This window comes from Spea bombifrons, chromosome 10 (assembly GCF_027358695.1).
Source record: "Spea bombifrons isolate aSpeBom1 chromosome 10, aSpeBom1.2.pri, whole genome shotgun sequence".
Classification (NCBI taxonomy): Eukaryota; Metazoa; Chordata; class Amphibia; order Anura; family Pelobatidae; genus Spea; species Spea bombifrons.
Window position 1 is genome coordinate 14,562,980 of NC_071096.1, and position 22,224 is coordinate 14,585,203.

The 22,224-nt window shown below is 40.0% G+C and overlaps 1 protein-coding gene across 2 annotated transcripts in view; it reads right to left on the reverse strand.

Annotated features, from left to right (window-relative positions):
- Positions 1 to 20,817, reverse strand: part of EPS8L2 (EPS8 like 2) — a 60,985-nt gene extending 40,168 nt beyond the window's left edge. For both annotated transcript variants that reach the window (XM_053448714.1, XM_053448713.1), the window contains exon 1: positions 20,665 to 20,817. The gene's annotated coding sequence lies outside the window, so the exon portion shown is untranslated. The remainder of the gene's footprint in view (positions 1 to 20,664) is intronic.
- Between the last annotated feature and the right edge of the window lie 1,407 nt (positions 20,818 to 22,224).

Genomic DNA, 22,224 nt, shown 5'->3' on the forward strand with positions numbered 1-22,224 from the left:
ACCGAACAGTTACCTAATTTCACATACATGGTGACTTGCTGAGTAAGTAAAGCCCCCTCTCCTGACAGCTTCTAGTCAAACCAGAAACGGTAAGTAGGTACACAACTTGCACATGCTCAATAGCAATTCCACTGAAGTCACTGAAGCCATAGCCAATCATGTGTATGCTAGCAACACATCACTGTTCAAATAGCATGCATGTGATTGGCTGTTGTTACTCCCATTGATTTTAAAAACATTCAACAAAATTATATGTTTCTAAAAAGTTTTTTTTTTTTTTAAAGAATTTTCAATGTAATCATTTCCTCTCCAGCATCTTCTGATGTGGTAAAAATGAAAAGTGTATTTTGTACACAATTTTGCTTTGGGATTCTTGTACAGAATAGATGCAATTGGGAAAACAAGATATTATTTGGCAACACCCACCGCCAAGTCCAGCAATACTTCACATGTATAGATTTATTATGATTAAAGCGCTGTAATCAAACAGATGCTTGTTTCTGTGTGAAATTGCTGGCATGAGTTGTAAATATGAAAAATATCCATGGCTGCAAGAAGAACAAATGGTATTATCCATGACAATGTTATCAGACAACCAAAGGCATCAAACATGTTTATTTGGTCCTTAACAGGAGTCATCTGGTCAATACTGATTAAGCCTAGAATAGTAATTATTGCATAATTTCCCTTGCCTTGCCTACAATAACCATACTATTCAATCAGTTAAGGTTTCCTCTTCTTTTCGCCTTGTTGGATGTCAAAAAAAAACAATCCATGAAAGATATCTCAATTTGAGCAGAACATAACAAATAACGGAATATGTATCAATCACAGAATTGTATCTGTTACCAAACCTGGAACACCTAGATAAGAAAATGTGGTTTTTCAACATACCTTTTTGTCTTAAACTCAGTTCATCCCATCCCAACAATGGAGACACTCTTATCTGCAAGCTGCTAAACACTATAAAACCTTTTTCTTGTTCTACTTGAACAAAGTACACCTTTGACACACCTTTTATTCAGGGTTAAAAGGCCAGTCTGGCTAAGCACTCATTCTAATTCAATAAACCTTCCATTCCTTCAACTAACTTAGTAGACCCCTTTTTGTAGTCTCTCCAATTCCACAATATCTTTCTTATGGATCTGTTACCAAAACTGCACTGCATGTTCTAGGTGAGGTCTAGCCGGCAAAATAAAATTTTCTCTTCTTGCCGAAATACTGTTTCTTTCCATGTGTCAATATTTTGTTTGCATTAGTAGCTGCTGCATGATATTGTATACTATGAGTTTATGGTATACTAGTACTCCAAAACCCTTCTCCAACATTGATTCTCCAAGAACTACTCCGTTTAGTTTGTACAAATTACTTTTGCTTCCCAAATGCATTATTTTATAATTATCAGTGTTGAATCTCATCTGCTATTTTTTTACCCAGTGCCCCAAATTTATTCAAACTCCTTTACAAACAATGAACATCCTGATCACAGTGTACAACTCTACACAATTTGATGTAATCTGTATATATATATATATATTGCCATGATCTAAGTTCCTACTCACCTGTTCATAAAACCCCAAGAGATGTGACTTACACATCTCTGTGCTGATTTCAGCTAACTTTGTTACTTACATTATTTTTAATGCAATTGATGTTGGGCTGTAGTTTTCAGAGTATTGGTAGTTTGTGATCATTTTTAAACAAAGGGATTATATAGACTTTTCTCCAGTGTCACTAAGAGAGAAGATATAGATTCCTTAAAAACAGAAGCTTAACAATCACCTCACTGAGCTCCGGAAAAAAACTCGTAGAATGTGTCTGCAAATAAGAACCATTTGGCCCATCTAGTCTTGGCTGAATGCCTAGTTGTTGTGGCGCTTTACTAATCCTAATGTTGCAAAGATGCTTTTTCACTCCATCGTCTGTTAGACAGTTACTAAACAGTTTTGTGGATGGGTTTGTATGTATCTGTGAATGGGCAACCACTGGCACTTCATTTGTATATACAAAGAAGAAAATTAGTTGGTATACTTGGTATTTTCATGTTGTCTCTGCCAAGTTCACCGATCTTATTTTATAAGGCCCAATATTCTTTTTGGTCATTTTCTTGCAGTAATATATAAGAACCGTAAAAATCATCCCAGCTAATGTTACCATTTGATGACGCTCCAAAAATACTCAATTCGCCAAAAAACATATTTTGGACATTTGCTTTTAATTAATGCTTATAATCTTCATAATTTGCATTCTACTAAATGCTCATTAATTGTATATCATTGTCTTTAAGTACTTTTAACCCCAATACAGGTTGACTTTACAACACAACTGTTTTGCAGACTGAACGAGTTAATGGTGAGGAAAGTAACCCGCTTTTGTAAACGTCTGCACCCTACTCAACCCTTTGTACCTGGGGATAGATAAACGCAGTATAGATCTCATTGACGTATACATTGTGCTACTAAAGATTGACAGATAAGAGAACTGAAGATTCTTGAGGTCAAGCTGATAACAGCTATCTGTTACTAAACAAGAATTCAGAATATTACACGGTAGATTCCTTTACATCCCTAACTCATACATTTACAAAAATATGCTGAGTTATAGAGACACATGCTGACCACTGCAGCAGCAGGAAGGTTGATATGAAGTTATTTGCAGCATTAGACATACTTACCAGCAATGATAAATCTGCACATGGGGTCAGGGCCGGCCCGACAATAAAGCCAAGTGGGGCAACCTGCTCCAGGCCCCAAGCCCTTTTTTTTTTAAAGCCGAGAAGAGAGAGAGAGAGTGGTTTTATATTACCAAGTTGTCAGTACCCGCTCGGCGCCCCTCTCTCTCTCTCTCCTCTGCGAGCCCTCTAGCTCGGTCTCGGTGCCGGCTTGTAATGTTGAGCACCGGAAAATGACGTCATTTCCGGCGCTCAGCATTACAAGCCGGCACCGAGACCAAGCAGGGAGACTCACCGCAGGACTGCTGAAAGGTAAGTACGGGGGGGGGGGGTAGATAATGGGGGCGGCGCCAGGGAGAGGAAGGGTAGATTATGGGGGAGGGGCGGCATTTTAAACTTCGCCCCAAGTGGCATTTTGTCTTGGGCCGGCCCTGCATGGGGTCCACTCACAATACTTTAAATAGATTTAATTTTGTTCTTCAGCTGACAATCTCTACCTCTTGAAAAATTGTAAATGGTCGGAACGAGCGCACTAGTTCAGACCATTCACATTGTTTTCTAGTAGTTTTGTGTGAATATTGCTGGGGAGGTGACACTGGCAAGGAACTTCTAGCAGCACCCCCTTTTGAGACAACACAGCTCGCTTTTTTCCTTTTTTGTGTAATCTCAACCTCTTACATGCTAGGAAAATCACATGTGACCCATCATCAAACACCTACAGCTCCATGCAACAGGACAAACTAATCAGTTCAAATCAAAGCTTCAGCCACACTCGTATCTATCTGTTCCTCTGTTGATTCAAAGGAACAACGCAATAAACTGCTGATTAGGAAAATTAGTATTCATACATAGAGCCCCAGGCAGGCGGGTGCTACAGTGTGCGGCCATGGGCCAGATATGCCTGGCTGAATGCTGTGTGACCATAAAGACATAGTGTGTAGCCGTCGGCCGCACTTATGTCATTGGCTGTCACCGGTCTTAAAGTGCCAGGGTCGCCTTGTTGTCCCTGATCTGGCTCTGCATACATATGTATTCATACATGTGATTATACTAACCCTTAACGGTATTGTCTGGGACACTGAAGTTTAGACCTCAATGCGCATGTGTAAAGTCTTTTCATTACTTTCAGTGGAAGCATTTTCCTATCACTGATTGGTGGAATAAGGAATATTTTGCCTGGCTGCAAATTCTGGTAAGTGTCCCATGCAGCGTCTTCTGCAGGTGTGAGAGGTCTTCTTGGACACCCTGGAAATCTCATTTGATCTAGATCTTATGAATCCCCCCTATCCATTCGCATGCAAAAAAGCTAGAAGTGACACGCAGTTATCATATACATGGTAGCATCTCTTTTATTTGAACACGCCTGGCTTCTGTTTAACCTCCGCTTAGTGTACATCCGTTTTCACCCTCTCTGGCAACCAAAGTGCAAACACCACAAACCATTTATTTACAAGAGGATCCGACTATGAAATCTATGCTATTCCTTGTTTGCCCCTTTGCCAGGCAAGGGGTTAATACCTCTCCAAAGAAGAGAGGGATTTCTTTTTTGCTCGTGCCATTATGTCTTTTGTAAACTTTAATCTGTACCAGCGCCAGCCAGTTTACACAGTACGTAGGGCACGCAGAGCTCCATTAGCGCATTTAGTTATGGCACATACTGGTTATAGAGGGCATCACGTGGAACTGCATTTGGCCTCCAGCAGAAGCTACATCTGGATCTGAGCTCAGATGCCTTAGATCCCTCTTCTTGGTGGACTATTTTGGGGGGGAACTGAGAAATACAGACGGCTCTTTTTCTCCATGATGGACTCTAAGTACCCGGCGCCTGAGTATCATTGATTCTGTGGAGCAGCTGGGAGCAAGAGTGAGAGATTTCGGTACTCCCCTGCTTCACTACCAGGGCTATCCAGACCGAAACTCTACTGCCTTATATAGGAAAATAAATGCCCAGGTATCGAAGAGGCAAGAAGTGTTTTTGCCTACCAAATGTGCTTGGAGCAACATTATATTACTGGGGCACTTGGGTTAACTTGCCTCCTGAGATGAATGTGGTCAGCCCTATAATGTTAATAATGGCATAAATGCATTTTAAATAAGATCGGTTTGCCAGTTATAAAAAAACACAGTCTACAAGAAATAGCTGGTTTTACTTACATACAAATTTCAACACTTTATTCATATGCTATAAATACTACATGTTACAGGGCATTTACGCTGAACTCGGGGTAAGCACAATAGATTTATATTTCAGGCATCTGCATGTACAAGCTGGTTGATCTTCATGTATATTTCCTTGTTAAAACCCTGCACTAGACAAGGGTCTCCCTTTGTCGCTCGCTGGCCAGGACTGTCCTTGTGAGGTCAATCTGGAAACAACATGTTGGTACAATCCAAGGCACCCAAATTAAGCCCTGCCTTTTAAACTTCTTTTTGTTGGACTGTACTGAAACAATCATACAGGGTTATTCTTTGGTGTTCTGCCAAGAGAAAATTGCCAAAACCACATATGATTTATTTTATTGGTGGGGACGCTATGCATCTAATCACCTGGCAGACATGCTTCCTCTTGTGAGTCTGCAGGAAAATAATACAATATCTTCTACCATGCTCATTGATGTTCTAGAATACAAGTTCAGATGTGAAACTAAGCACTTGCATAGAAATGCTTTGGAACCGGCCCAGGTCTGATTTTTCCTGATGCTGTGGAGCACAGGCCTCTTTAAACCAGTGTCTGTACTAACGCGGGGTCACGTAATTCATGTTATGTGAGCTTGATATGAATATACTAGGGGCTGACAAAGTCCTTCTCGATTCCGCTTACTGCCTGGGTCACATATTTCACATTCTACTAAATCCAGTTAACTGAATTATCTGAAAGCTTTGCAGTGGGAGTTTCTCCATCTAAACAATGGAGCAAATATAGACGTCTACACAAGTTTAGCATGAAATTTCATTATGTCTATTTTTTTAGACTTTCACACCATTACATCAATGGCATTTTCATGACCTTTTGTGATTGGGAAGTCACTTGCAGAAGGACCAAGATAACTCCCAGGATCTGCCTCTGGGGCAGCTGGTTTGCCCGAACTCCAGGACATCCTTTTGATATGCATTTGAGTAATAAACCTATGTATTCCATGTGCCCAAATTGGGTAGAGTGGGCAGGGTCCGAGGCATGGCCACTCACCCAAATTACCTAAGGAACCACCTTGCAGTGCAAAGGAGTTCTCCAACCATCCTATGATGCCCACTGCCAAAAAAGCAGGGCAATTGATGAGCTTCTCTGGACAGTGCCAAAAATCAGGACTGTACAGCAAAAACTGGTATACTTAGGATGACTAATTTAGGGAATAGCGCTTAGCTTTGGCCATTGTCTGTCTGGTTTTACTGACTTCCTTCCCACTAGGACCTATCCACCTTCTTAGATCTAACTACACCACTTTCTTGTTCCATATGGATCCTAGTGACAAATGGAATAAATGTGGCACTCCAGTAACGAAAACAGAAAGTTCCAAACCTTATTCCTGCCTTTAAGGACATGTCCCTATATATCCCAGACAGATAGAAGGTATGCATTTAACAGACAGATCTCTTATTATTACATTTTACATTTGATGATTCATTTACTTAAAAAATGTCATTAGACAGTTCATACTCATGCTACAAATCTGGTCTTAGTACATTGTAAATATATAAGGGACCCAAAAGATAGAAACGGCATAATTCAACCTGCACTTCAGAGCAATTACACTATTTAACGTAGTTAGGAATTTATAGCTATATTTATAGAACACTTGACCTTCATCTACCATGATTTATAGGCTTTTAGTATTCTAGGAATGTATTTATTGTGGTGTAGTCAGCTACACCTATAGTATTATAGCTTGCAAAGGCTTCTAATGGAATTGTAATCAAAACCTAATATTAACATGGCATTTATTTATTCTATATACTTTATGGAGATTCTATTGTTGAGGCAAGTTTCCAAAGTGTTCTCTAAACCTCCTGCCGACCTTCACTATCCTGCACACATTACATTACGCACATAGCTAGGAAATTTCCAGATTCATTCAGGCACCAGGTATTAAAACGCATTGCCGATCCTGTTGGGCAAACATCAAATTCCACGTAGAGAGATGCATCAAATTCCCACCCCTGTTCCCCTGACTCTGGACTCTTCTCTATCTAGTCAACCCTCTTTTATGGCTAACTCTGCCTCCTCACAGAGGCGTTCCCTCCCATGTTCCATATGGAGCAGCAGAGGGAAACTTCAGGGGGATCAGGACCTAAATGTCCCCAAGTATGTACAGCACCGTTGATCTCAGACATTGGGACTTCCATTCCGCATACAGTACACTATGGCCTCAAGGTGGGGGATGGGGGAGTTGTCTTTGGTCCCACCCAAGTTCACTTCCTCTCTGCCCAGGTTCTACCCTGATCCTACTCCATCCCAGCCCCTTTCAGTTCTGTTGGGAATAGTCCTCCTTGCTTAACCCAGACACATCCCCTTTCTAACTGATATAAGGAGCTGAAACGGAAGAACGCTGGGGGCAGCCTTGGTTTACCAGAAGTTTGCCCCTCCTTGAATTTGAACCTTATTAATCTGTGATACAGATATCACCATTTTCCATTAAGTATCTTAGACTGCAAAGTCATTATATACAGGACACATAGCTAGACATAAATATAATGTGGTCCACTAATATACTTGTTAGAGGAATAACAAAGTCATTCTCTCTCTAATGCAGTGTGTGATACTGCCTGTTTCAAAAGGCTTACGTTTCGGTCCATTGATCCTTCTGGTATGTATCAAGTATGAGAGAGCTACATCTCTAGCCATACACTGCCGTAATAGACACTTCCTCCTGTTATTTGTAGTAATCAAGGAAAGAATGCTACCAAACACTCACCTGTCCAACATAGTGATTTATGGAGAGAGGTAAAATACAACACCGCCATGCTTTAATAGCATTACTAACATCGCAAGCAGCCTTACTTTAAGGAAAGTCAACACCGTGGCTGAAAGGCTTATCTTGATCTTTCATTGTAATAATGTTAGCAAATGAAAATAAACACATATACACACACCTGTAAGATGCTGCTCTACAACATTGTTCCGTGTTTATAAGACCACACACAACCCTAAGAGTTTATACATCTGACTTCTAATTAGATTAGATTTTGAAGATATATGCAAGAATATTTAACATTTTCATAAAAAAATGGCACTTATATTTGTGGCTATGTGTGTTGTGTTTTGAGGAAGTTCTTATGTGCACTTGGAAGCTTGCAGTTAAGGGGCCACAATCCCTTCAAATATAACAATTTCTAATCATAACTGTGCTTTGACAACATGTCCCTGGTGCCAGTCTACATACCAATATTCATAGCCTAGGGGCTAATGCGCAGGCTAAGCCAAACCCTTCTCTGCCCACATAGGTCCACATGCATCAAATAGAGGACACCTTGAGGGACATCTATAGGTAGCTCTTCCTGCTTAGCTCTTACAACTTTCCAAAAAGACCAGACAATGCGGAGGAGTGAGACAAATGGTTACAGCCGAGTACTAGACTCCAATACCCCAAACAAACTGAATGCAACCCCTCCACTTCAAATAGACATGCTATAGAACCCATAAGCAACATAGAGTGGGGGACACAAGACACAAATGGCTTATGTTATATTAAACCTTTCTCTACAAATTAAATTATTACATTTCCCTTAGGATATACAACCACAATTCAACAAAACATAATCATGAATGAACATTCTGTTATCTGTGCGTTCAATTGAAGCATGTGAAAATGTATAGCTTTTTTCCATCTATTTCCATTTGCAATAAAAAAAGGCAATTCAAGGCAGCAAGGTAGAAGATGTATCCTTCAGCAGCGTCCATCACCATAGCTGATGTCAGGGAACATTATGTACAATACTTCTTTCCGGAAGTTGGGTGATGACTACAAATAAAACACTAACAGACCCTGTACACCTGTTTCAATAATTGCCGTCCTCGCTAAGGGAGTATTGTTTGGAAATGAAGGATCATATTTTATAATTAATTCCTATTAAACCAGATAATGTTAGGTTGGCCTAAGCTCATCTCAGGCTTCATTATTTATGTCACATTGCCCATATATTGTTGAAAGGTCTGCTTACAACTTTCCATGTGTCCAAGCTTAGTGGCAGGTGGCCCTGCTTGGAAAGGTAGCCCTGCTTGGAAACTGGAGTGTTGGTAAACATAGTTACCATATACTTTATGTAAACAATGTAGCATTGCACACTTTAACTGTACTGTTCCGCCAACTGACCTAATGTAAAAAATTTTAACAAAATGCAGAATTGCAAAGGCCATTCCTGGTACCAGAAATAAGTATTTGCTTATTTGCCTCATCCCTAGTTTTTTAAGGGAATACTTATTTGTCATGTGATATGGAAATAGGCACTGAAATGTTGTTGCTGCAGAAACAGAAAGGCTGCCAAGGTTTATTTGCGTAACATAGTGTAATTATTGTATTATTTTTGTTACATTTGAATGCTACCTTCCGCAGCACATACTGTTGTCCTTTATGTATACATGGTTATGCAGTGGATTTGTACAAAGCTTCTTTTTTTTCCTGTCCCTGACCAAGAATTTCTAAGTCGCTACAGTTTCATGTGCTAAAAACACTGCGATACATGCTTATTCAGCGCATTGCTTTCTATGTGTTTATTACCGGTATTTGCCAGAAAGCTATTTTAACTCCCCTTTTCTTACAAAACAAAAGAGCATTTCTATTTCGGACTAACTCTTGGATTCTTTGTTGAATTAACTCATCTGCTGCCAGAGTGCAGGAACCTGGCACGCAGGGGTTAAGATCAGGTGAACAGAAATAAGCAGGCTCTGTGCTGTCCATAAAGCACAGAAACATTACACCCCTCCGCTCGCTTGCTGCCGTGCACCCCACACCCCTGCTCTGTTAATATTTCATAGCATGCAGGTGTCCTTCTGTTCCCTTGCCAAAGATCCTCTGCTGGAGACACTAGGCGGAGGAGTGTAATGTTTCCCCAGCATATATCTGTCTGGGCGGGAGGTTTCTGCAGGTCAGGCCTCTACCTGGGTTATAGAAATAACCTTCATGAACTTTAGGACAGTGGCAAGTACAAATATGTGGGGCACAGCAATGCTATCAATTCTAGGGTGATGGCCATTTTGGACACTTCTTTACCCCCTCCCCCCCCACCTCATCTTCATCAACAAATGATAAAATCTAAAGAAAATTCCAAAGGTAAAAATAAGGATCCGCCAAATAGGAAAAGAGTGAGAGGAAGCTGATGGTAAATATTGTGAACATGAGCGGTAATTTAAGTACAACTGGGTAAAAAGTCTCTGCGCAGCTTTAATAATTATTGACGCAAAAGGATAGAGCTCATCGGGGTTTGACTGATTATTGCAAAGTTTCTTCTCAGGTCAACTTAGACCGCAGTTAAATGTATACTCTGAGTGCCTATTTTAGCAAACATGGAGACTGATTTAAAACATATAAGCTAACGTGGGACAGAGTTGGCAATACAACAAAAGAAAGCTATAATTGACCATAGTTACCTTGATAAAGTACATCAGTCAAATGTTCTCATTATTTGGCTATTCTGCCTTCAAAAAAGTGACCCCACCACTGTAATTAACGCAGTTACACACAGACTAACACACACTCTTAACACACGTACACTCACAGTAACACACAGACACACACTCACTCACTGTAACACGGACACAAGCACTTACTCTAACACATACACATTCACTCTTACACATACTCACTGTCACATACCCAGACCCACATCAAACATACACACTATCTGTAGACAAAATAACACACACTCACTCTAATAAACACAATCAACCTTGAGTCTATGTTCAGGGCAGCTTGAAGATGGTGCAAGCCGCTACTACTGCGTAATGTGATCATACTGAGCAAGTGAGAGAATCAGGACCAGCTCCTCCAGGGCCAACCTGCCACCTTGGTAAAATGAAGGTAGAACCTAGAAATCTCTTAAGGAGGAGACTGGGGCGCAGCTGCCCAAATAAATACAATCTGACATAATTACATTGCTTTCAATTTAAACTAGTGTGGACCCTAAGCCCCATCTTAAACTTCTTCTTTGGTAGCACCAGACCGAAAGCACTGGTCAACACTAGTGAATTGTTTCAAAACAAGTATAGAACTAAGGCATAAGTGGATCTCCCATTGGAGGGTATTGTTGCGGTGTAGACCACGCCCGGTAATGAGGTTTTACCGCTGCTGTTACTCTAATAGTTGGGTAATTTTATTTGTAGATGTAACATCATGTAACCAACAGAAAGTATCTGCGTTCCCAGATGTGGCAGTGTCTATAGATTAACTTCTCACATACAATTATAGCTATAGGTACCTAGAATAGCATTCTGTAAACCAACTGTAAATTGTAGGAGTGAACACAAGGTTTTAATCATAGGATTCAATTAAGGATATAAAATAACGAATACCTTAAAATAATTTTAAGTAGACGTCAGAAGAGCCAGACACTTATCAGCCTTTACAATCTTATGTTTGTATTACATACATATAAACATTTTATTTCCAAATATCTTTGTTGCTTTTAGATGTTTTTGGTTAAACCCCCAGCTACTGTTTGCATGTGAGTTCTTGAGTGTACCTTGACCTTTTAAGAATCTTGCTTATTAACCCCAAGGTACTAATGCATATAGGTAATTTTACGTTTAGACACAAATGTCATATAAAATATGAGTTATTCATCCTTTTTATATTCATCAGTCTTTACATATCTCCCTCATCATTTCAGGTGTTCAACACCTCTGTTGGTGGATGTGGCTGGAGGTAGTTAGGGGTAGCACCAAAGGTGAGCGGGTAAAGCTGCAGGTGGTAGGGACAGGACTGGGGCCATTCAGCCATGCACCATACCCAAAGAGCAACCTTGGTCACTGCAGAACATTGTAAGGCCATGTAAGAGTTGGGATGGAGGCCTGTTCTGCACTTATCCCAGACCTAGTTCTAGGATGATAAACACACTTGAAGACCCAATTTAGCCTTTCTCAGAGAGTGCTCTGTATATGGGGAATATGGTGAACACTTAAGCTCCCAGCACTAAATGGGTATGTTATAAGGAGTCCTTCAAGTATATACCTAATTGACACTGTTATGTTGGGTGTGAATTTTTACTATTTATAAGATACTCATTCTTAATTTATTATATATACACTGATTCACTCAGCAGAACACTACCTAGGGGTAATGTTCAACTGTGATAATGTAACTTTGGCCAAAAACATGAACATGTGTATAGCATTCCTTGTATATGGAATCCATGCCAGGTCTACTTCAATAAATTTGCTTAGGCCCCCTTACAAAGATCTACGTCATATTTTATACCTGTGTTTTAGAGAAAGCTACCTAAGCAAGGTCCTTGGTACATCCCCTTACTGACTTCACAGTATTAGTGTAACACTAGACGTATATAAGGTGTAAATGGGCTATAGGGTCACAGCTGATTGCACCAAGAGACTATGCTGCTTCTTGACACTGTTCACTGGGTCTAATGCCTGCTAATGCTGTGATAATGCCGTGAAGAATAGTACGCCTTAGCTGGAAGGTCATAAATTCCAAGCACCGATACACGCGGCTCTTTTTATATTGTTATCACAAGGACTGATCCATTAAACGTGGCGTTAGAGGTTCAAGCGTACGTCATTCGTGTTTGTGTTAATTTTTGCACACTGTCTGGAATGACAGTAATGTAACAGCTCCCTTTGTGTGTGTATGTCTAACGTGTTCAACTGCGTAGGTCGGTGACATTTTTATATATCCCTCCTGTCTGTGTCACATTGATATGGGAAAGGAAATACTATGGTCAGTAGTAATATATCAGTGGAATGGGTCTTTAGTGCCTCCGGCCTGTGTCATTGTATAATGTTGCCCATGGACAACCTGTGCAAACCATAATTATATTCTGTTACGTTTCTGTATCTCCTCCCACGAGAGGAATGATTACAAATGCGTCATGACAGAAACATTCAAATATCTTAAGGATCTAAATAAAGTCCAAGATTGAAGCACTTGTAATTAAAAAGAGGAGTGTCCCAACTAGATGGCTTGATTTAAAGTTAAAAGGTGAAGAATTTCTGTACCTAGTTAAAGTGGGACTGAAGGGGCACTGAAGTTTGACTAAACTTTAGTGGACATATCTGGGAGTTTTCTAGCCAGGCTTACCTATAAAATCCTTAAAGACAGCAGGGTTCTCTTTATAAAAAAAAACTATTTTGATGCAAAAGTGGTCTTATTACTGTAGCAGCCAATGGCACATATCAGAGAATATCTCACAACCTGACTTGTGCAGAGACCGAGTCTTTGGGAAACGAAAGAGTTAATACAGTTCTATACAGGAGCTGCAATTCAGGTTTGAGTGAGAACTGTTTCACAAAATGATCTCAGTGGGGGACAAATCCGGTTTATCTTCTTTAGCAGGTGACTACCTCTGTGACAGCAAGACCTAAAAAAAGTTACTTGCAAGACTTATTTATAAAGTAGATCTTTGTCCTCCTAAACAGACATCAGAACATATAGTAAAGAATCAGGAGTGAACTCATCTCGCTTGCCTAATGTGTTGTGTAAAGGCCGCTTTGTAGTTTGCCTGCGTAGGGAACAGATCACGGTCCTCAATTTGTTAAGAGAGTAATCCATCATCAAGGAGGATTTATTCCCAGTCCTCACTCTCCTGACCCCCCAGCCTATGGATTTACACCCCTCTTCCACACCACTATCCTCAGGTGTTATTCCAGTTGCATGACCACCACCCTGGAACTGCTAAATGTTTTCTTACTGTATAATGTTATATCTGTTGCTTCTTTGCGCTTTGCATACCTGTATTTTTTCAGGTGTACTGTTTTTTGTTATAGACCAGATTTACCTATTTATATATCTTTTACTTTCGTTTGCTCTCTCCTTCTCTCTTTCTTTGTATTTCTCCTCTGCTTTGACTTTACTAAGCCAAGCTCAGTGAGCGTCCAGGAAATGGCTCGACAAAAGGTGGCAACCCTAGGGTACAGCAAACACATAGAGCGCAGCTCTACAAATGATATTTTTTTATTTTTACTTCCTTGTTAAGGTATCTTTCCCTGTTTGATTACTATTACGTCCATCACGTCACACCAGCTGGAAAAAAAATCTTGCTAATGACACATAGATATGAGCAACATATGTACAAACATCAGAAAGAACACCCCCTTCACCTGACGCAGCGCATGGACATGACACCCTTTAAATTCCGCTACCAATACATTGTGGACGTAATCATTTCCATCATTCATATACCATCGCTAAGTTGTAGTTTTCTCCACTGCCACCGATTACCTAGTTTTGCTAATTGTCCCCGTATACTGCATTCGGCACGTGCAATACATTTAACAGCAATCCTTTAAAAGAAATGCCATGCCTGTTCCTTTGGGAAGTATTTCCTCTTTGTTCTTGAAATTATCAATAAAATTCACATCTCTCTACACAACACACAACTCAAAACAGCCCAATACAAAGGGGGTAATCCTTTCAGATTCTAGCTCACAGAGTGGGTACACCTCTGCTCTACTTGCTTACTATAAAGGCCTCATTCCTCTGCCATTCTCCTAATACACGGAATAATATATTTCCCATACATCTTAACTTCTCCAAACACATAGTATAGATAAGTGATGCTATGTGTGGGCACCAGCTGGGTATGCTGGGTATATGCTGGGTATACGGCTGTATGCTAGAAGGGCAGTATCTGTAAGTATAAGACACTATAGGTCACCGGCCCACCAGGCATTCACCTGGTGTGTCATATGGCCAGTCCGGGTCTGCTTCCATCCAATAAAAATACTGTATGCCACCTAATTCCACCTATATGCAGGGACAAAACCTAATTCAAAGAACTAATACCTCTCGTCACACAAGCCTGAATCGCTCATCTGCTCTTGCTATCCTCTTGCTACACTGCATGTATTTTGCTTATTATTATTATTGTAAGTACTCTGCTGCTAAGATATTTTAATCTATATTAAACCAGGCAATACATCTAATGGCTAATAGGAACTGCCTTAAATGTGCCTAGAAAACAAAATAAAGATTTATGACCTGAAGCTGTTATGATTTTGGAAAGATGTCTTTACAAAATAAGTCTGGAATGATGTTCTTCTACCTATTTGTAACTACTGGTGGCCCAGGGCTTTGGGATTAATTAATTGTAGTCAGTAATACATCGTTTAAATACAAATTGGTTGCATGCAGATGGGGATTTTTCTCCAAACCAATGAGAAAATATATACCGTACCTGGTATTGGTTATGTCTCAATCATTTTGGGACAAATTGCCAAAAGTGTTGCAATCACCTGTGATTGCTTCACATTAACTTTGCACCTTAATTGCTGTACACATAACCATATTACATGTCTATATTACATTAGAGCGTAAAAGGGACTGTGCCTTTAAAGATAATTTTACTGCTTTGTTTGAAGGATCAAAGTTCACCGTTTTATGGTGATATTATTAAAGCGCAGAACACTGAACGCTGTGCTGAAGTGTCCTCCCTTTACTTTAAAACGCCTTACACTGGGGTGGGAGCAATAATCCTCTAATATATTGTTATCCATAAATATTGGTGATGTCTAATTTGTTTTTGAAGACCACTGGCAACATTCAATGACCCATCTACACCTTGCATGCAGTTTAATGCATATGGCAGCTGCATAGTCCCAGCAGTGGCTCGATGAATGCTGCATGCGGGTGCGGGGCTCTATTTGGACCCTCGTGTGCATATGTGGAAAAGGGATTTAGTTTCATATTTCTTTATTTGTTTTAGAAGAATGAATATTAGAGTGCTCACAGAGTACTTTCACACGCATAATGCATTCATCTTTAGAGGGAGTGTCAGGGACATTAGACTGTCCCTTTAATTGGTGTTAATAGTGGGTGGAAAATACGGTACATTCTATAGTGCAGCCTCTAATAAAAGTGATGTTGAAATCATTAAAAAAACAACTTCTACTATTCGAGATTCCACGGGGTGCACAGACCACTAGCACAACGTAAACTGACTTATTTTCACATGTACATTGTGGACTATGTAAAAAAAAAGTCAGAAAAACTGTACATCATGGACAATGCCAACACATGGACTTTAAATTAAAAGAAGCCTCTATGCCACATCTACACTAGATTATATGCCACTGAATTGGGAGCTGAGTTTATGGCCTGAGCAAACACAAATTAACACTTTTCAATGATTTAGAAATGGAATCAGCATCAGCTAGGCTTTGATTATGAAATACAATTGCTAAATATGTATTTTATGCATTTATTTCTATTTGAACAGTTAGCAATTATTTTGGATATGTGCCTTGGAAATTCTTTGCTTATGAGTATAATTTTATTGGGCAATTTTCATTTTCAGCCAAAGTCTGGATTTTAGATGGGTCATTGAATCAAGTAGATCGAGCAGGATAATTAGTAGTATCAAACACTGAAGTTTATTCTCATCTCTAAGCTGCTTGACTCTACTGTCATGTCCTCAGGTAAAAGTAATATTGGCATGAGGGATTTCTAACATTCATGCTAACAGGATGGATTTAAAGAGTACCAAGGTTTGCTGAGCTAGAGGTACCCTGTCTGAACAAAGAAGTTCTCCAGTTGCGTTGATCGGTAACTCACATGTAGGATTCACTTGACTGAGAAGAGTTGAAGATGTAATACATGGAATTACCTGATCACATTGGTGTTTCTTTGCTGTAACAGAGCCGGAGAGAGCTGGCTACCTCAGCCCAAGGAGCAAGCCCACTCCGATAACCACGTAATGCTGCATACCAAATTGAAAACGTACTCGGTACTCGGCGCTGTACAACACAGGTTTAGAAAAAGAAAAGAGGCATCCAAGAACAGTCTAATAACATTATATAAAAAACTCCTAAACAAACCCAATACCAACAATTGGGATCCAGGTCATCAAAAAGATTAAAAACCTTCTCATACTGAATTTTCTGATAGAAAAGTCTAAATTTATACAATGACAAGTTTTGGGGGTTTTTTTGCAATAAACATGATGAATTCACTATATACTGACAGGCTTTCAATCATTATGTTACTATTTATTTTTTCAAGGATCCTCTGGCGGCCATTGCTACATCATCTTGATTCTGTGTATTAAAGATCTGATAATTTGGGGGTTGTGAAACAATGCTTACTGAATAAAAGGAGGGCATTCACTACATAATGTAGCATTCAAACTCTCAATTAGTCCTAAGAGAGCAATAATGTCATGCCTGCCTATATAATGCTTAAGGAATAAATAGTAATGATTGATATTTACTTCTCTATGATCTGCGAGTTTATATGATCTGGAAGTAGCATAATAGCATTGTGCTCGGATGTAGTTGACTGCTGAATTTTATTCTTTTGCAAAGGCTCAGGCCTTTGTTTTCTACAATGTCCTTGCGTATGGATTTAAGTGTGAATTACAAAAAAGATAATTAAATCCTAAATTATTTGTGTACCAAGATCAACAAAACAGATCTCTCTTCCCTACTGAAGAACTCAAAGATGTAGGAAAGTAGGAAAGAGTCCACATCCACATCATCTCCACCAAGACTTGTTCAACCACTGTTAGAAGCTTGTAGCATGTATAAATAATATGGCCCCTTAACAATTATACAAACAGGCTGCTAACATCGCCCTTCCTCTCAGTCCTGGATGCCCCACTAAATGAAATGTGTTGGGCCTTAGCCAACGGATTGGAGAGAGACCGGAGGTACCTTTTATGTTGACACAGTGGCAGGTACATAGCAGGCACAGCTGCCATCCTGCACTGAGCACGTCTAATAAAACAGGCACCTATTCAGTAGACATGAATACAACGGATGGTATTACATTTTCTAATCCCAGTAAAATAGGTAGAGGGCTTTCAAAATTACAGGACAACTACTTAAGTAAACAGCTAGTTTAGATAATTATTAATGTCGTGTTATTCAATGATTGCCTTCATTGTGCAGAAGCTTTAAAAGTCAACGGTAAGCTTGCCACCTTCCCCTTATAATCCCAGTGCATGGGTCCCATGTCAGGAATGCTTGACATTGAATTGAACATTGTTCCTGTGAAGGACAAACTGGGTCAAAGGTTCTTTTTGTTTGTGTCTCCATGTGGACAAGCTATGTGTGCTTTGCTTAAGGTATGATCTACCAGATAAACTTGCAGTGGAAGGCACAGGTCCTATTGCAGGTTCTCAGAGGTGATAAAAGAGTTTAATCATTCCGAGACTTTCAATTAGACGATCTGGAAGGCACTTAAAACATGCTTTAGGTTAGGTTTAGACACTGGCATTCTTAACACGGGATTGTCATTATTTATGACACTTGTTCTTTCCTATAGTGAGAATTGGAACCTTTGATGCAAAAACAAGACCCAAGCTTGTGACAAAACCTCTAATTAGTATTTGTTTATTCCTGATCTAATCTTGGCATTCCTCTGTTGTTAGGGAACATCTCTCATTACTCTCAGTAATATCTTCTGTCTGCAGTAGGCCTCTGGCTGGAATAATGGGACTAGCAGTCCGACCACTGGAGCTCCAGTTACCTCGTCTTTTTGTACAATTAACAAAAATGCAACATGATAGTAGAAACCTATAAATATTCTACACAGTATAATGATACAAAGCGTCTCTATACACTTAAATTCCAATGCTATATATGCTCTTCTGCATGATGAGAGTATCTCTGTACTCATTCATTCACTGATAATGAGCACACTATATTTTTTAATGCAATCTAATATTCCATAATCTTGATAGCAAACATTCATAATTATTCAGTTACCATTCAGGTAATATGTGTGATAATGAACATGCTGCAATTGAGTGTATTTCTTTAAATTATCCAGCTAAAGGCATATTGATTCTATAGACCATATAGTTTTTCTGGCAAGAAACCGAATGGAAACGCATTCCCTCTGCAAAGTAAATTAATACAATTTTTGTCACCTAGGAGTTTCTCAATACACTTTGACCTTATGGGTATCTTGGCACAAAATGATCTCCACTCACTGAGAACACTGAATTGTTCAAAGACGTAGATTATATCCGTATATATCAATGTCTTGATAGCGAAGCAAAGTATTATTTCAGCAATATAAGACCTTCTGTACATGCTAAAGAACCATCACATTTTACCACAACTATTAAACATACATATGCAAAAGGAATGATGCCAGATATAATACAAATAAATACTGTGTTATGCATCAGGATAGCTGAAGTGTGAATGCAGGTATGATTGTAGCGATATAAGTACGAGGTGAGTGTAGCCATCGTGCGCATGCTCAGTAAGGTTAGTGTCCATCTTGATTGTGCAGGGTACAGAATCAATACTAAGTTTGGAAATAACAGTTTATCCTCCTAATAATACACATGCTGTGACATATAACGTAGCTGAATATGTAGACATGGCGGTGAAACCCCTGACCTGGTTGTATTATGGACGCATACCAAGGGTTACAAATATAGACACTAAGCTGTCTAGAGCCAGAAGGGCTTTACGCAGCACTCACAGCGTGACGTCCTTCCTGCTCTCCTTTTTTACACGGGTGCTGCGTAGGTGACTGAATAGTTAACACCAAGTATGTCGATTGGAAATAAGCTTCTGGACTCTTCATTATTTTGACAAACTTGCAATTGCCCCCTCCCCAGGCAGAACGTTTCCAACCCACCCCTGACCTGGAGCTCATAATAATGAAAACACTGCTGGGTTATACGGTAATTAAAGCATGTCAAGTATCTCACTTCAGCTTCCTGACAATAAACAAACAATCATTATTATTATTGTGTCTGTAATGTTACAATGTATACTAATCATAAATAGTGTTTAAAGTATATAATAGCCACAGTTATGTTCTACAACAATATTCTGCTATCTTATAAAATAAATATATAACTCTAACTGCATTAGGCATCTAATGACCACTGACACTTGCCTGTAATGCAGTATATACAGCACTGTGCCAAGTACAGCGAATTATGTTTTATTGATACTAAACTTGAATAGCTGCAGTGCCAGCCGCATGCTCTCACCTTACAGAACCCAGTGCCTGTCCTTCCAGTAATACACACAAGAAGCACAGCCTGGGCCATGCCAGCCCCAGCTCTCATATTACACCCTACCCTGCCAAGGTGCCCATTAAGAAACAAATAGGTAAAGAGAAGACCCCTCCTTCTACACCTATATCATGACAGTGTACACTGCACAGGTATCAAAGGTATGAGCTTTGCCCCCCACCATTAAGAAATAGGTAAAGAGAAGACCCCTTCTTCTATACCTATATCATGACAGTGTGCACTATCAAAGGTATGAGCTTTGCCCTCCCCCCCCACCCCCTCGGTTCTTTGTTGCATAATGCCATGCTTGCACCACACTCCGCCGAGTGCCTGCTGTCACACACAATGCTATTAGATGTAACACATACGGGTGTAATGACAGCTCTCACACTTTATACTATACTCTACTGAACCATTTGTGCTTCTGCCCAGAGCCCCTCCAATGCATGGACTTTAGGTAACTGTCTTCTCTCGGAGCTCTAGACCCCAGTCCTCCCCGTATCCTAGCCCTGTCGGCCACCATACTAATTCATTTATGTCCTCGTTTTGCCAGTTTTGCCCCTAATTCTGCCCCTTCTCTCACTTGTTCCTCTCTGTTCCGCTCATTGTCCCTTCTCTCTCCTGCCCTCCTTTCTACTTGTTGCAGTCACTATAACATTTTCTGTCCTACTTCCCTCACCGCTGCTGTACCTCTCGCCATTCACAAGCCACGAACTCTCTCCCCAAAGTATGTCTCTAATCTTTCCTATCTGTCACTATACTTTCTCGTTATATAATCTGACCCCATTACAAGCCTCCCGCAGAGAAAGCGTGTCCCTTCTTTAACGCAAGGTATTGCAGAGGCTACTCACCCTGGGAGCTCTCTCCTGCTGTCGCGTCCTTTGAGCTTTTAATGCCCGCTCCTTGTAATTCCAGAGGAAAATGAAAGAGATGTCGCCCTCCGAACAAGGTCCCGGTCACCGTCACCGCGAGCAGATGCCACTAATCTGCGGCTGGCTGCCTTCTCGCTGCAGGTGACTCTGCGTGCGATGTGGGGGCGGGGCTAAACCAGAAGGACAAGTCTAATGGCACAGGGAGGGGACACCTGACTGACAGCCCAGCCCATGTGAGGATGTTTGTGAGTGTACCTGTGTGTCATTGTGTGTGTGTGTGGACATGGAAATATGTGTGTGTTACATACCTGTGAGAAAACACATAAAGATACAATTCCTGGAAATACAATGTTTATAAGGAGTAGTCACAGACTTACATGGTGAAGTTGAAGCCATTAATAGACTTCCTATCCTAAAGTTCCCTACTTGGAGTCAACAAGGTAAAAGAATCCATGTAAAGCATGAGGATTTTGCCAAGAAAACGGAAAACATGTTTAATGATCCTCACTATTTCTATAAATCACCCTCTTGTTAAGATTAATAAATAATTAATAGCGCATTGTATTGTTCATGGGACAATAGGCATTATATACACTATATGGACAAAAGTGTTAGGACACCTGACCATTACACCAACAGGGACTTTGCTAAAATTGCACTCTAAATACATAGACAGTCGGTTCTTTAGAATATATGTATTGTTACAAGGGCTACGTAAATTGTTGGCACTATATTAATAAAAGACAATAATATTAAGAGTTGTCGGTATCTTTTGAATGTATGTTTTGTAAGAAGCTGTGTGTATATATGATGGCATTTTATAAATAAAATATGTTAAAAGACAACAAGCATTCATAGGTACATGGTCTCACATCCAGATATTGACATTGTGTTGCACATCCAGATATTGACATTGTGTTGCACTCATGGTCATCTGCAGGGTAGGTATTCAGCCATTAGCCCAGACCTCTGATGAAGCTCTGAGGAGCGAAACATGTCAGGGGGGCTATTTGTCTGAGTTTTTAATAAGCCCGTGTCACTGGTCATAATTCAATTATTTTTGTTGTTAGGACTGCAGCCATCAACAGTATATATTATGTGATACTAATAGTGTTATATGACTGTGTTATATGACTGTGGGCATATGCCCTCATGTCACAGTGATGTATACCTTTTACGGTAGGACTGGTGACACTGGTGTTTTTAAACATCTTTTTTTGGTTATACCTTTTAACAAACACGTTAATAAAAGTGATGTTTTAGGGTGGTTTTAGTTGTAACTTACCCTTGTCCCAGCTGGGGCAATATTTTGGAATTGTATTGTGCCCCTGTAGCCAATGAAGCTTGACTGGCCCACTTATTGGTGCGTGTAATTGGTTTGGAATCTCTTCTGTACCTGTGACAAGAGTACCTTGCATGCGGGCGAAGGCTGGGGTTGCCCTTGGGATGCTCTGATTTAAAGATTTCGGCCACTACCAAAAACTCTTTGTATGTTTTTATTTCTACATATAGCCATCAGGGTGTCTATACACACTGTAT